A 14,557-nucleotide genomic window follows, 5' to 3' on the forward strand; every position below is an offset into this window, starting at 1 on the left:
GTCAACGACTTAAATTTCTCTTGCAAAAAATAGATCCAGGTTTTACGAGAAAAATCATCAATGAAGTATAATATGTACCTTTTATTGTTGTTTGAGGATGGTGTGATGGGACCTCAAATGTCAGCATGAATTAGTTGAAGCTGTTTTGACGCCCTCCATAGACATTTCTTCAGTATTGGCTCTCTTTGTTGTTTACCAATGAGACAGGTACCCCAAATTTTGTGTTGGAATTTCAATGGTGGAAGTCCAATGACCATTTTCTTACATGCGAGTGTGTTTAGGCCTCTGTACTTAAGGTGGCCGAAACGACAATGCCACAAATATGTTTCTTGGTCTGAGGTGGTATCCGCTTGCATGCACATTGGATTTTTGGTTGTTCTAGAGGCTTTTATGTAAAATATCCTATTACCCTTCATAACTAAGATGGAATATCTTGCAACTTCCATGCTGAATTAAGATGGACAAGCCCTTTTCTTGAAGTTGGCCTAAGCTTAGTAAATTGTTCTTAAGCTCGAGGACAAAATAAACATATGATATCACTTGAGTAAAGCCATTAACTCTTACTCGAAGACTTCCTTTGCCAACAACTGTCATTGTTGTAATATTTTCAAGCTTCACAGTTTTGCAAAGGCCCTCCTCAAATTCGAAAAATCATTCCTTTCTCCCGGTCATGTGAATGCCATCAAGTTATATATGTGTTTTTGGTTCCTTAACTTTAAGTGAAAAATAGAATTATTCTCTCTTTGAAACTTTGACGTAATTTTGTTTCTTAACTTAAGAAATGTGTAAATTTAGTCTTTTAACTAAATTTTGTTAAGTTTATTTGATGTTGCAAATGAGTTTCATGATAGTATTTAAGTTAACATTGAAGCGAAAATGTGTTAAACGATGTAAACAACTCGAATACAATAATGAAATGTATTTGAAATTTCAAATTGGTAAGTTAAAAGAACTAAATTCACGCATTTTTTAATATGAAGAACTACATTGATCTAAAGTTTTGAAAAGAGACTAATTCCAAATTTAACTAAAAATTAAGAAAACGGATATATATTTAACCCTATTTAGTATATAGGCTTAATTACTCGAATCATACCCAGTTTGGTTCGAAAATTTCAAAATGGTACCCGCTTTGAACTTTGTCTCAATTTAGTACCCAATTTTGATTATTGCATCAATGTAGTACCCGCCGTTAAGTCTTCACAAACGGCGTTAACTACCTTGCCACGTGTCAGCCTCTGGATTTTTTAATTTTTTAATTTTTTTTTAATTTTTTTTAATTTTTTTTAATTTTTAATTTTTTTTTGAATTTTTTTTGAAATTTTTTTTTGCCACGTGTCAAATCCTTGATGTGACACGTGGCAAGGTACCTTGCAAGTGTCATTGTCTTCCTTTCAACTTAGTCCCCATATATGTCTATTTGTTTCAATTTAGTACCCATATATGTTTATTTGTTTCAATTTAGTACCCAATTTATTTGTTTCAATTTTATTCAAATATTTTATTTTTATATGGAGAAATATTGTATCTCTTTTAAGACAAAATTTATTATTTATATAAATGTTATATTGATACTTGTTACTAAAAATGAGTTATAAAATTAAGTATTGAAATTTATATTAAAGTTAATGGTAAAAGTCATGAATAACATATTAAAGCCTAGTATATATATATATATATATATATATATATATGTATATATATATATATATTAATGGTACGCGAATGTGGTATTAGGAATGTTATGTTAAAAAATTGATTTATCTTTAAATCTTTTCATTTTGGTGAGATGGTCATCCCGTAAATCCTCTCCGTCGGTCACAAATCGTGGGAACTAAACAACTTTCATCCATGTAAATTCGCTCAATTAAATCTGTTTGCAGAGTAAATCCGCACAAGCGAACATATCATAAAGGAAATCACAGTGTATATATGCAGGGTGCTTTGTAATTAACAATTTAATAATCTAGTAAAACATTCGGTTGGCTTGATTTGGGGGTTTGAGAAATAAACAATACACAAAGGCATTCCCTTTTTGCCAGAGTCCTCAGGCACAGTGAAATGCACTGAATGTCCATCACCTCTATGGGCCGACCAATGAGGATAAGAGAATGATTTCCTGCACCATATGATTTTCTCCTTGCATCCTAACACTTCCGGAATTCATTTTTCGGAATACAAAAATAGTTCCGGAATTTTTATTTTTTTTGCTGATATCAACAGCCCTCCCTTTTACAGAGAAGTTTTCCGGTAATTGTTTTGATGGGGTGGATGAAGAAATGTGTATGGTAAGCAACACCCTAAGGATAATTTGTCATCTGGAAGTAAAACTTCACAAGCCTCATTGGTTGCCAATCCCTGTAACATGAGAAAACTAGCTTGGTCATTTATGCAATGGACTCCTCACCCATACAATAAATTTTTTATCATTTCAAAGTTACAAATTTCTTGAAGAATCTAGTGCAGCCATTTCCATTTGGCTTAGGTTCAGACTTTATTTCCAAGACATTTGATTGAGAATTCATGGGCTCAATTTTTATGTCATTTGCTTAACAATGGATCGGCTTAATTTCGATACCATTTTATTCACAATGCATCGGCTCAACTTCGATATCATTTGATTCACAATGCCTAGGCTCAATTTCTACATCATTCGGTTCAGAATTCGTGGGCTTAATTTGTATGTCATGTGATTCGCCATACATCAGATAGACAGCTGTTTTCTTGACCACCAAGTCATCACCAAAAGTCACAAAAATCTCCACCTTGTCTCCACCTCCCAAATGTGATATTATCTCCTTCCAATCTTCATCATTAAAGGAAATCACAGTGTCTTGCTTGTGTATCTGCAGGGTGCGCTTTGTGTAATTAGCAATTAAGACACTAGTAAGACGTTCGGTGGGCTTGATTTCGGGGTTTGATAAGCAAACAATACACAAAGTCATTCCCTTCATGCCACCGTCTTCAGGCACAGTGAAATACACTGAATGTCAATCACCTGTATGGGCCGACCAATAAGGATAATTGTCACCTGGAAGTAAAACTTCACATGCCTCATTGGTTGCCAATAATCCCTATAACATGAGAAAACAAGCTTAGTCATTTATGCAATGGACTCCTCACCTTATCATTCCAAAATTACAAAATGAGTATTTTTAATAAATTAAAAGTGAATTGTATAACTTTTGGGATAGGCAAACTGATATGATTTAATTTCTCATTTTTTCTTTGTAATTTGTAAGGCCCCCTATTTATTCTGCCCTAATTTTTAAGGGCGGCTCCAAATCAGTTTGGGCCTAAGGTTGATCCATATTGTGCCAAGGCCCCTAAAGCAGACAATGACCCTTATTCTGCACTCACTTTGCAAAAACAGTGCTTTACTCCTTCCCCTTTGTTCCCAAAACAGAAGCTCTGCTAGGGTTTGGTTTCAAACTTGTTCCCCTTTCCAGCTCTTTTATTTGTTCCTCGAACTATTGTGCTCGTTGTTTGGTGTCGAAATCTCATACTAGCTCTTTCCAAGTAAAGGAAGTTAGGGTTCACTTGTTCATTACGTTTTCTGCTTGCTTTGCTACTATTTCACGATTGTATGGTTTGTATGCTGCTATGAGCTTATGAATTGCCTTATTGAGTTGTTTGGGTTGTGTTTATTGAATTGTTGCACAAGAGAACAGTGGTGAGCACTGGTTTTCTCGCCCAAGCGAGCACGTCTCGCCTAGGCGAGACTAACAAAGGCTCGCCCAGGTTTCCTGCTCGAGTTGTCGCTTAAGCGACAAGTCTTCGTTTTGTCGCTTAAGCGACAAGTCTTCGTTTTGAGCGAGGTGCAATCTCGCTCAGGCGAGAAGGGCTCGGTGAGAAATTGCAGGAAGCTACTGTTCCTCTTTTCGAGCTCTTGCCTAGGCGGAAGGAGCTCGCCTGAGCGAGAGAACCCTCTCGTCTGAGCGAGACCTTCCTACCTGAGCAAGAAGCTGGGCGAGAGGTGTGCTTGTTCTGTTTGTTTCTTTGTTCTTGGATGTTTGCCATATGTTTAGATTGATTAATCTTGTGAAGCATGAATTGGGTGAATAGGTATGAGTAAAATGGTTTATGGTCTGTGATTGATAAGTTGAACATGACCTTGGCATGTGACATGTATGGGATGGTTGGTTATAAAAGTGGCACGGTTTTGACATAAGAAATGATTCTATATTGATTGATGGAAACATGGTGTTGGTTTGGTTAGGACGTAATTCCACGATAGTTTCTTGGTGGTGCCTCATTGGTTAGGGCGTAATTTCATGAATCTCTAGGTGACATCTCGTGGTGGTGCCTCATTTGGTGAGGACATAATTCCATGACTCCTGTTAGTGGGAGTTCATGGTGGTGCCTCATTTATATAATTTAGTAAGGATTCAAGGTAAGGATTACATCCTGACGCTCTAAAAAGTTAGTTAGTTTCACGTAGAGCGTACTGACTCAAGTGGTGAGAGTAGCAGGAGGCCTGGAACAGTTTAAGGCTAACCTTGTGCATGGGAGGATGAAACACTGTAACAATTAGCTAGGTAGAGCAACTCGGTAGAGCAGCAAAGGCCACAACAAGTGCAAGCATCCGCTGAATCCGACTAATTATATGTATCTGGATGAGTCGTGTCTTGAGTCTTAGTGTATTGGTTGCATGTCATAACATGATTGGTTGACATATGTATCTTGGATTATGAAATTGTAAGTAATTGTATGATAAATCACTTTCTACTCTAGCTTACCCTTTTGCCTGTTTGATTGTTATATGTGTGGTTTTCTCTTTTTGCGATGATCATCAATTTATTGATGTGAGCAAATGCGAGAACTCCTTGTAGTCAACAGGGAAATGTTGACTCCGCTGCATAGCCTGCCTGGGTTGGATTCCGTTTATTTGGGCTTTCTTTTAGGACTATGGCCCATGTATTGACTTGTCTTTTAGTATTAATTTGATTATTGTTGAACTTTGTACTATGTCCTGTATTGGCATCGTGGTGTGCCTCAGTATTCCATTTTAAGTACCTTAGATGTCTTTAAGGAGTGATTCTACACTCTGCATCTTGGCTCTTTATATTATTCTGTGTAATATTCAATTTGACTACTTTATTATTTAAATGGGGTATTACATAATTTATATTATATTTTTAATTAAAAACCTAATAGTCACATGCCAAGATCAAAAACTACCAAAAGGTGAATCATTCATATTTTCATTAGTAATAATGATGTATGTAGTGAGGATTAATGGCTACACTAGTGGGACTTCGTTACTATTCAACATATTCTAGATTACTTAGTAGACATTAAAGACTACTTAGCGGGAAATTAAGGTCTTGTTAAGATGGTCTAGAGTTCTAGATAATTTAACTTAAGAATAATGTGTAATGCCATAGCAGATATACATGAATTCTGAAAGAAAATGGATTAAAGTTTCCTTTTGTAAGAACTTTGTGGTTTTGAGTTATAAGAATCAATTTGATCTCCTTTCCCAACTTCGGTTTACTCGTCATAAACTCATGTCTAAAGTTTTGAAATATTGAAAGATTATGACTCTAGCATCTCTTAACAAATGTTTTTCTATACACAGAAACCTGGAGATTTCATCCCCAACCACTTAATGCATAAATTGAAACACAACAATGATAATTAATTCAAACAAATTTGGTTAATAGTTTTTGTTCTGTATATATATCAACGGCACATCAATATGAATTTATAATGCATTTCTGTTATGTCTCAGAGATCTTTCACGTTCTTTTATGTTCAATGGGAACCTAACAAATACGAAACAAGTGTAGGCGGAAGAAAGTGGCAATTAAATTCCTTCTGCTAAACATGATAATTTTAAATGAGAGCGTGGTAACTGAAAGACGCATCATAAGGATTATTTCAAGTTCTCATAACTAGTAGCTAAAATGAACAGTGAAGGTATAGTAGAGAAAGGTAAAAGCTAGAGAAGGAATTAACCTCAGATATCCTATCGCTGAGAATATCGAAGAATGCTTTGTAACTTCCAACTCCAATCAAAGAGGACCTCAAGTGATGCCTTGAAATTCCTGATTCCATAAAACTTAGAGCATGTTCAACCAGAATTGTTTTTACATGTTTAGATAATTGAGACTCTGTCTCACATTGCACCAACACACTTCGAAGATTTGGAAGGCTTGTAAGCATTGGTGCAAGTTCACCAAAAGTATTATTCTGTGTAATCATGGAAACCAGATAACATGATGTGACATAAAACGGATGAGTATATAAGAGGGGATTCATTGTTGCTGGCATCCAAGACCAGATGAAAGCAGGAAAAACATTTCGTGCCAGTCCTTCAAATCCGCATAAGGATACATATCCAATACTTTTCGAGCTTACTATTGAAAAGGGGACCTGTTTCACATAAATATGATCAGCAATTAGAGTTACCAAGGATTCCATCTGTGCCATATCTTCTCCCAATTTGTCAATCTTTGAACAACCAGAAAGGATGAATGTTTTCACAGATTTCAACTCATATATCTCTTTGGGGAGATTGGTTAGGCTTGTACAATCCTTCAAATTTATCAATAAAATATTACGCAGATCACCAATGGATTTGTGTATCGTTAATAAACTTGGACAATCTTTGAGAATGAGCTGCTCAAGACTTGGTAGTCTCGAAAAATCAGGGGTTTTTCTCAAGTACCTGGAGTGACTGAGATTAAGGATCTTTAGCCACTTCAAAACCTACAACAATGTTGTTGTTTTTATGGACAAATATTAGAGAATAAAATAAAAAATGAAATAGTAGTAAATAGAAATAATTACTTTTATTTTAATCAATCTATAAATTTTACAAGAAAAAGGCATGTTATGAATACCGGGGATTGTTTCCAGAGGAATTGAAGATGACTGTGTTTTAAATCAATCGCAATTACATGATCCATATAAAAGTTGTTTGGCAGAAATTTTGGGGGAAATCCATGCCAAGATATCCATCTCAGTTGTTTAGAAAGGTACCCATAATTTCCATCAAGTTGTACATGATGGAGTTGTAAGAGTCTCAATCTCTCCATTTTCTGAAAAGAATAGGCTTTGAAGCAATCTCTGCTGGTTGAATGCATTTTCAGAACCAATCCCTCAATAGCTTCTGTCCCCTGTGATGAAAAGAGCAGAGGCTAATAAATCGAGAAGTTTTTTATGTTGAGTATACTTATATTGCACATGGAAAAGAAAACACTTTTGAAAGAAAATGAAAACCGTGCATATGAAATGTACTTACAGTATTCTTTGTCAGTACTTCAACTACATCATTTTGAAACCACAATCGACTGTGCTTCCGAGGCTCCTTTCTTGAGTTTTCACGAATTATCTCTCTTCCCATTTCTCGTACTAAAGGATCCATTCCAAGTTTGTTGTTCTTTTCTACTTTGATGAGGCCACGCTCTACGAGAACCTGTATCAGCACAAAGTCCACAACCATTTAGTATCTCCGTGACATAACCAATGTCTTTACCAATAAAGAAACAACAGACATCAAGAAATATATCCTTCTCCATGTCGTTGTTTAAACTATCAAAGCTTATTCTTAATTTCCGCTGAATCTCACCAACGGGAATTTTTTCTAGCATCAACAATACACTTTCCCACTCTCTCTTTGACGTCTTGTCATATAAATAAGAACCGAGCACCTCAAGAGCCAGAGGTAGTCCTCCACAATAAGCAACGACGTTTCTTGAAAGTTCACTGAAGTCTTCTTTTGGTTTTGCATCTCCAAAACAATGAAAACTGAAAAGCTGAAGGGACTCGTCTTCATCCATTTTATCCATCTCATAAACATAATCAACTTCAAGTCTATTAAGGAGGCTAACATCTCTAGCTGTAACGATTATTACACTTCCTTGACCAATCCATTTACGATTTCCACACACAGCTTTTATTTGGCTGTACTCATTCACATCATCAAGTACAATGAATGCCGTTTTTCCTGTAAGTCTTTTCTCGATCAAAGTCGTCCCCATCCCAACGCTATGTATCTCCAGCTTCATTTTCAGGATATTTGAAAGAAGCTGTTCTTGCAAATGAACATACCCTCTACCATGATTTTGACAAGTTTCTCTGATATTCTCAATGAAACTTTTATCCACGAATCTACGATGAATCATATTGTAGATGGCTTTGGCAACGGTAGTTTTCCCCGATCCCCCTATACCCCAAATTCCTATCATACAGACTTGGGTGGAACGAGTTTCAATGAGTCCAATCACTTCTTGCGCTCGGGATTCTAGTCCAACAGGATATCCTGTAATAGACAAGTCTTCGTTGTCCAGTAATGTCTGAACGCGGTCAACAATTTGTCTCACTAGTTCAGTTTCTAATAGGAAATAAAATATCTGTTGCAGCAATCTTTTGTATTAAATGCATAATTATTATTAGGCTTATGTTTGGGGATTTTATTCATGTTGTCCAGGGAAATATGATAGGCACAATCTTTTAGGGATTTGCAGGCATAAGTTTAGGAAACCTGATACCAAAATAGAACCATGTATCGTGTATATATGAACCTTCTTGCCATGTGAATAGACACAGAAATTCTTTCATAATTTATTATGGCATCAGAGCAACCAGGTTCTGAGAAAGAGAAATTTGTAGAAATACATGGGATGGTAAGGAAGAAGCCATCACCGTATGATCTGAATTCGAACGACAATCCAGGGAGCATAATCACCCAAGTTCAACTTCGGGGTGAAAATTATGAAGAATGGGCAAAAGCTGTGAGAACCTCGTTACGTGCACGACGTAAATGGGGGTTTCTTGACAGCACAGTACAACAACCAAATGAAGACTCACCAGAAATTGAGGATTGGTGGACCGTGCAATCTATGGTGGTGTCTTGGATTCTAAACACCATTGAAACCTCTTTGCGTTCTACCATTTCTTATAGGGAGAACGCAAAGGAACTGTGGGACGACATTAAAGAACGTTTTTCAGTTGTGAATGGGCCAAGGGTCCAACAATTGAAATCAGAACTGGCTGAATGCAAACAAAAAGGGATGGCCATGGTAAACTACTATGGAAAGCTCAAGACGTTGTGGGATGAGTTGGGAAACTACCAACAAATACCAACATGCACATGTGAAGGGTGCAAATGCAACATCAAGGCACAGTTAGAGAGACGAAGGGAAGAAGAGAAGGTACACCAATTCTTGATGGGATTAGATGACTTGTTGTATGGAACGGTTCGCTCAAATCTTCTTGCAACCGATCCATTACCATCATTGAATAGAGTGTATTCCATCTTGATACAAGAAGAACGCGTGAAGGCCATTGTTAGAACCAAGGAAGAAAGAATAGAGATTGTTGGTTTGGCTGTACAAACCGGTGGAGGGATGAGAGGACGAGAAAATACAAAAGACAAAGGAATAGTATGTTCAAATTGCAATCGGACAGGCCATGACACCATGAGTTGTTTCCAACTTGTTGGATATCCAGATTGGTGGGGTGATAGACCACGTCATGAAGGGAAAGGAGTTGCTCGCGTGAAAGGGCAACAACAAGGACGAGGTACCAACTCTGGACGTGGCAGAGGTGTGCGAGCAAATGCTGCTCAAGTTGCTGTTCAAAGAGCACCTGAGACAGCAACAGAGGTAGACAAGGGAGGTCTCATGGGATTGAGTACGGAACAATGGCAAACATTGGTAGAGATCTTGAATAATCAGAAGGCAAATGCCAATGAAAGAATGACAGGTAAAGAAACTTGGATCATTGATACAGGAGCTTCAAACCACATGACAGGAAACTTGAAATTACTTCAAGAATTGAAGAATGTACAAGGATGTCCCATCGGACTTCCAGATGGACAAAAAGTTGTTGCAACTAAGGAGGGGACAACAACTCTTGAAGGAGGGCTGAAAATAAATAACGTATTATATGTGCCTAAATTAAACTGCAGCTTGATATCTGTAACTCAGTTGATAGATGAGACGAACTGTATAGTGCAGTTCACTAATTCTTTGTGTGTGATGCAGGACCGCACTTCGAGGACGTTGATTGGGTTGGGTGAACGAATAGATGGGCTCTACTATTTCAGAGGAATTCGCCATGAGAAAGCCTTTCAAAGTTGATGCTGTGATGTCACTTGATCTTTGGCATAAGCGAATGGGGCATCCCTCTTTGAAAATTACTGAGTTAGTTTCAAATACTAGTAGCAAGAATAATAACTATGGAAATAAGGCATGTGATGTGTGCCAAAGGGCTAAGCAAACTAGAGATAGTTTCCCTTTAAGTAATCATAAAGCTGCCAGTGCATTTGATCTGGTTCATTGTGACTTGTGGGGACCTTACAAAACTCCTTCTTCGTGTGGTGCTTATTATTTTTTAACTATAGTGGATGATTATTCTCGAGCAATTTGGATTTTTTTGTTACTAGATAAAAAGGAAGCTTCTCGTGCCTTGATGAATTTTATTGCCATAATAGAGAGACAATATGAAAAGCAAGTTAAGATGATTCGAAGCGATAATGGAACAGAATTTACATGTTTGAGAACAAAGTTTCTTGAACGTGGAATTATGTTTCAAACATCATGCACCGGAACACCTCAACAAAATGGACGAGTTGAAAGGAAACATAGACACATACTTAATGTGGCTCGAGCATTGAGATTTCAAGGTAATCTTCCTCTGTCTTTTTGGGGTGAATGTATTATGACTGCAGGATATTTGATAAATAGGACACCGACACCTTTGTTGAATGGGAAAACCCCTTATGAGGTGCTAAATGGGAAACCACCTTCCTATGATCATCTTCGAGTTTTTGGGTCTCTATGTTACGCTCATAACCAAGGATGGAAGGGAGATAAATTTGCCACTAGAAGTAAGAAGTGTGTTTTTGTGGGCTACCCACATGGAAAGAAAGGATGGAAATTGTTTGATTTGGACACCAACACTTATTTTGTATCAAGAGATGTTGATTTTTTTGAGGCAGAGTTTCCTTTTGAGAACAATGACAGGTCCAACAATCAGCCAATACTTGAAATGCAGAATGGAGAAGCCAATTTTAACATTGAAAGTGAGAATCATGAGCTGCTCACGACCACTGAGTTAGCAGGCTGTGACACACATGTCGACATCAGGGGAGGTACAAATCTTGAGGATGCACACGATACTATAATTGATGTTGCAATTGATTCACAACCAGAAAATGAAGAGCAGTTTGGGCGAGGCAAGCGTGTCCGAGTTCCCTCTATAAAGCTTCGAGATTACGTGACCAATACAGTGCGAACTTTTGGGAGCCTATCTAATTGTTCACCCACTCCGCAACGACAATCAAAGGTGCTTTATCCTATTGCTCATTATGCTAATTGTGAAAAATTTTCAGTGAAGCATTGTAGGTTTCTTGCATCTATGACAATGGAGAAAGAGCCCATGACATTTTCAGAAGCAATAAAAGATAAGAGATGGCATTCGGCAATGCAACAAGAAATACAAGCACTTGAAGATAATAATACATGGACCGTGTGCCCCCTTCCACCACAAAAAAGGGCACTAGGATGCAAGTGGGTTTATAAAATCAAGTATCATGCTAATGGAACCATAGAAAGGTTTAAAGCTCGTTTGGTTATCCTTGGAAATCATCAAATTGAAGGCATAGATTACAACGAAACTTTCGCTCCAGTAGCAAAAATGGTCACTGTGCGAATTGTTCTTGCGGTGGCTGCTGCAAAGCATTGGGAACTTCACCAAATGGATGTACATAATGCGTTCCTACATGGTGATTTGCAAGAAGAGATCTACATGAAATTTCCACCGGGCTTTCGCTCATCTCATTCAGATATGGTTTGTAAACTTCACAAATCATTGTATGGGTTAAAGCAAGCCCCACGCTGTTGGTTTGCTAAACTATCTCGGGCCCTTAGAGAGTATGGTTTCCAACGGTCTTACTCAGATTACTCTTTGTTCACACTTCATGATAAAAATATACAATTGGTGGTTCTAGTGTATGTCGATGATTTGATTATATGTGGAAATAATCATGACTCCATACAATGTTTCAAAGACTACTTCAGTCGACGTTTCGTATGAAAGATTTGGGCAAGTTAAAATACTTCTTAGGAGTGGAAGTTGCTCGATCCTCTACAGGTATTTTTCTTTGTCAACGAAAATATGCTCTAGATATTATCAGTGAGGTTGGCCTACTTGGTGCGAAACCAGCTAGTACCCCACTCGAACAAAATCATCACCTTGGTCTTGCCAATGGCGAACTTCTTGCTAATCCTGATCGCTATCGCCGGTTAGTGGGACGCCTCATTTACTTATGTTTCACCAGACCAGAATTATCGTATTGTGTCCATGTTCTTTCCCAGTTCATGCAACAACCGCGAACAGAGCAGTGGGAAGCTGCCTTACGAGTGGTTCGCTATCTCAAAAGTAACCCTGGCCAAGGAGTGTTATTAGATAGTCGTTGTGATCTCCAACTTTCTGGTTGGTGTGATTCTGATTGGGCCGCTTGTCCACTCACTCGTAAGTCTCTCACTGGGTGGATTGTTTTTCTTGGACATTCTCCTATTTCTTGGAAAACTAAAAAACAAAATACAGTGGCTCGTTCGTCTGCTGAGGCTGAGTATCGTTCCATGGCTAGTACCACATGTGAACTGAAGTGGATCAAAAGTGTTCTTTCCAATCTTGGGGTCACTCATTCCATGCCCATACAACTTTATTGTGACAATCAAGCTGCATTACACATTGCAAAGAATCCTGTTTTTCATGAGCGTACCAAACATATTGACGTTGATTGTCACTTTATTCGTGATGAGATTGTCTGTCAAAATTTGCAACCATCTTATGTTCCCACTCGCACCCAACTCGCAGATACTTTTACAAAAGCTTTGGGACGCACTCAGTTTCATGATTTACTTGGCAAGCTGGGCATTTGGACTCCACACGCACCACCTTGAGGGGGGATAATAGGAAATAAAATATCTGTTGCAGCAATCTTTTGTATTAAATGCATAATTATTATTAGGCTTATGTTTGGGGATTTTATTCATGTTGTCCAGGGAAATATGATAGGCACAATCTTTTAGGAATTTGCAGGCATAAGTTTAGGAAACCTGATACCAAAATAGAACCATGTATCGTGTATATATGAACCTTCTTGCCATGTGAATAGACACAGAAATTCTTTCATAATTTATTAGTTTCATTCCTTCAAGCTCAACCATAAGTATAAAACAGTCACTAAAGTATCCATCATTCAGTCTCAAACCAAATAAATTACCAAGGAGTCATTGCTTTACCTGACATTTCTTATATCCCAACCACCGATACCTGCTGTTTTGTTAAGTGCACGCCTCCACCTGGACAAGGCACGCTCCAGTTGTTCTCCTGAATAGGTTCTCCGAGCAGTTTCTTCCAACGATTTTCCAAAATCACCCTTCTGATGACGTACATCGGATGGGTCAATCTCGTAAAACACAGGGAGAACACTCTGGCCCTGAGTTTGGCTGCATTTGATGATTTGTTCAAGCTCGTCAAGGCACCAAGTTGATTCAGTGTAGGTTTGGGAGAAAACAACAATCGCTATTTGCGATCCTTCTACTGCTCGCATGAGTTCTTGAAGCTGCATTCCTTTGACAAGATTCTCCTCGTCAAAGAAGGTGTTGATTCCAGCTTTTGAGAGGGCACAGTGGAGATGAGAAACGAACTTCCTGCGGGTGTCTTCTCCCCTGAAGTTGATGAACACGTCGTGAATCCGTTGGTGTTTCGATTTCGAGAACGACTGCGTAGATTTGAAGTCCATCAGAAGAATTCAAGTCAACCGTTGGTGAAGGGAAACCAATAATGCAGAAATGCTGAGAGAAGACCCAGAACACTACTTTCTGCTTTTCAGTCTTCTGAATGAATTCTAAAATAGAATCTGGACAATTCTCTTTATAAAATGTTTAGAATAGTAGAAAGAACTCTGACGTGAACATACGAATACATCATAAATAAAAATGAATATTTTATTATTTGTGTAGTGTTAAGCCAAATGCGATTTGGTCATTAGACCCGATTAGCCATGGCAACAAATCGGGTCGAGTATGAATAATGCCTACTTGTAATTTGATCCATGAAAAAATTTGTCCGTTATTTGTCTGTTTATCTGTCGGATATTTGTTTAAAAATATCCGTGGATATTTTTAAAACTCACGAGTATCTATGGATACTCGATACCTGCAAATATTTAAAAAATATATATTTTATAAATTGTTTAATATAAAATTATAAAAATAAAATATAAATTAAATTATAATTATAATTATAATTAAATTTGACATAATAAAATATACTGCTAATTTTAATTTTAATTAAATTTAACTTAATAAAATATAATTTTAATTTTTTTGCGGGTAACGGGTATCCGCAGGTACGAATAATATGATACCCGCACCCGACCCATTTATAAGCGGGTATTAAAACACATGCTACCCGCGGGTAATAAATACTTGCGGGTACTAACTATCCGCCGCTGATTTTATTTGCGGGCACAAGTGTTTTTGTCATCCCTAGTACCAATACACTGAGCGATTTCTTTATATTTTATAGGCCT

At 37.5% G+C, this 14,557-nt stretch overlaps 1 pseudogene; it reads right to left on the reverse strand.

Moving 5' to 3' along the window:
- Positions 1 to 1,910: 1,910 nt before the first annotated feature.
- LOC114166032 lies at positions 1,911 to 13,849 on the reverse strand (annotated as a pseudogene).
- Between the last annotated feature and the right edge of the window lie 708 nt (positions 13,850 to 14,557).

Source organism: Vigna unguiculata, chromosome 10 (genome assembly GCF_004118075.2).
Source record: "Vigna unguiculata cultivar IT97K-499-35 chromosome 10, ASM411807v1, whole genome shotgun sequence".
In the NCBI taxonomy this organism is placed as follows: domain Eukaryota; kingdom Viridiplantae; phylum Streptophyta; class Magnoliopsida; order Fabales; family Fabaceae; genus Vigna; species Vigna unguiculata.